Source organism: Mus caroli, chromosome X, assembly GCF_900094665.2.
Source record: "Mus caroli chromosome X, CAROLI_EIJ_v1.1, whole genome shotgun sequence".
Lineage (NCBI taxonomy): Eukaryota > Metazoa > Chordata > Mammalia > Rodentia > Muridae > Mus > Mus caroli.
The window spans coordinates 89,651,255-89,654,054 of record NC_034589.1 but is presented as its reverse complement, the minus strand read 5'-3'; the positions used below and the strand labels follow the sequence as shown (position 1 = coordinate 89,654,054).

General features: G+C 44.8%; 1 pseudogene; it reads left to right on the top strand.

Moving 5' to 3' along the window:
• The first annotated feature begins 572 nt into the window (after positions 1–572).
• Positions 573–2,108, top strand: LOC110286294 (annotated as a pseudogene).
• The last annotated feature ends 692 nt before the right edge of the window (positions 2,109–2,800 follow it).

The window sequence follows — 2,800 nt, the reverse complement described above, 5'->3', positions numbered from 1 at the left end:
CTTTGTAGACTAGGCTGGCCTCAGACTCAGAAATTTGCCTGCCTCTGCCTCCCGAGTTCTGGGATTAAAGGTGTGTGCCACCAGGCCCGGCAACAAATTAGTTTTAAAATACAGTGGGATATAGGACAAATATTATTCTCCGCTGCTGCTGTAGGTGCAGACATTACAAAGGTATGTGAAGTCACTTGGAGGGCAAAGATGAAAGCAAGGCGTAATTTCCGATAAAGAAATCATCACTCAAAATTTTAGATGAGTAATGCTACTTGTGTTCATAAACATAATCAGAGAGGTCCATGCAAAAAAGGTATGGGTTGCGCCATCAGTCTGTGAGGTGAGCCCAAGAACAGGACGTTTTAGAAGAAAGGTGCAATGTGTGGTCCTCCAAGGTAGATGGCGCTGTTCTACAACTGAGTTGATGGTGTGGCAGAGCGGCTCATCTTGGCCGCCATTTTAACGGCGAGGCTGAGGCACGAAGCTGTTCACTCTTCAGCCGCTGCAGTCTGGCTTGAGGTTTTGTGCTTGGCCTCTAGGTCTGATGTGGTAGTTCCCATTTTCACCCTTCAGACGAAGCCATGGGAGCTCTAAGCAGTCGAATGTGGTCCAGGAGAAATCCCGAGGAAGATGAACCTGTTCGAGAAGGCGCTGTTAGAGGGGAGGCGGCCGTGGAAGCCGAAGAAGCCGAAGAAGCCGCAGGACCGTCCGTTGTACAGGAAGAGCAGGCAAGTGAACAGCCAGGAGTGTCCACTGGTCAGGGAGGCCACAAGCGGAAGGGCAGCGGTAGAGGACCGTTGGCAAAAGTACCCCGTAGGACACTGTATGAATCACTTTTCCTGAGGGGTGAAAATAGCGATATAAAGATCTGTGCGTTTCAGGAGGAGTGGCATTTGCACAAGTCCTACCTATGCCGCTCTGGGTACTTTTCTAGCATGTTCTGTGGGGCCTGGCGCGAGTCAAATATGGATACAATAGAGATGCAGATGCCCGATGAAAATATTGATCGCGAGGCTTTCAATGATGTTCTAGGCTTCTTGTACAGTCGAAGAATTGTAATTCCTCCCCCTCGAGTCATTTCCGTCTTGGCCACAGCGAATATGCTGCAATTGGATGAGTTAATTCAGCAGTGTGAGGATATGATGAGAGCCTCAGTCAGTACCGAGACTGTGTGCAACTACTATTACTCTGCTGAGAATTACGGGCTCCAGAGCATCAAATATGTTTGCTGCCAGTGGCTCTTGGACAACCTGATGACCCGGCAAAATGATGAACTATTGTTAGGAATCGGTGTGGATCTCATGAAAGAGCTCATTGCCTCTTCAGATCTTGTGGTGGTTGGAGTGGAGATGGATGTGTATACCACACTGAAAAAGTGGATGTACCTGCAGCTGGAAGCACGCACGTGCTCAGGATCTGAAAGAGTATTATTGCCTGAAGAGTTGAGCTTTGCAAAGTTCAGAAGGGAGTCAGATAACAGACCTTTTCTGGACAGTGATCAGGGGAGAGACTTTGTGTCAGTGTTCCAGCGACTAAGGCTTCCCTACATCATCAGTGACCTGCCTTCAGCACGCATTATTGAACAGGATAGACTGATCCCTGCAACATGGTTGACTCCAGTATACAAAGAGCAATGGCTAGCACTTCTTCAGGCAGAGCAGTCCAGGGAACTTGGGCGAATGGATATCGATGTGTCTGACATCCATGGAAACAGCATGAGGTGTGGAGGCCAACTTTTCACAGATGAGCAATGCAGCTGGACCTGGTCTGGCTTCAACTTTGGCTGGGACTTGGTAGTGTGCTATAACAACAGGCGCATTATATTATGTCGCAGTGCAATGAATAAATCCTGTGGCCTTGGTGTCAGCTTACTCTGGCAGAGAAAAATTGCCTTCCGTCTACGAGTGATCTCATTGGACAGTACTGGAAAATCTGTTCTCAGGAGAGAGACTGACTATATTATTCTTTCTCTGAGAAAGAATCAACAACAAGAAGTGGTGAACCTCGGAAACCAAGAAATAATTTTCCCCATATATGTGGCATGCAACTTCCTCTACCTTCCTGGAGAGAGTAGTGCTGGACCCAGTGGGGAATCAAGCAGAAGTCCAGTGAACTAAGAAGATCTTCCATGAGGTCAAGGATTGGCATCATCTTGAAGATTCCATCTGCCTGTATGAAACAAACCAGACTTGGCCATCACTGATGATCTACTTTGCAGGCGTGTCTGTTGACGAAAAGCCCATAAAGTTTGAGAAGATCTTGGACTATATGGGAAGTTCCTCCAAATTGCCAAAAACATAATTCTACAGTTACTGTGGCAACTTATCCTCGACTACCACCTATCAACATCTACATAACCTCTAAGGACACTGGAACAGCTGAGAGAAGGAAACCGTGAGCCTACCTAACCTACTGCTTAGTGAAATGTTTTAAAAGTCACTTCTTGTAGTTTGATTAAGTTAATGTTTAAAGAAATATTTGAGTTCTCTTTTAGTTATATTTAGAATCACCCTATTCTATTCAGTTTCATTGTTTTGTTCCTCTATTCCTCCTTCCCTCACTATGAATATAGCACTTAGTTTTCATGTTTTCTATATGAAAAGGAATGTACTATACATGTTATCTTTACATAGGTTATTCTGAAAACTAAGAATATGGCAGTGTTAATTAGACTTTACTTGCATTTTCCCAAGAAGACATTTCAAATCTGTAGCACTATATTTGGGGCATGATGCATAGAAGCAGTTTCATTATGTAGTTATATTCATTTACTAAAGTTTAAATGTTCAAAAGTATGGATATACCATTG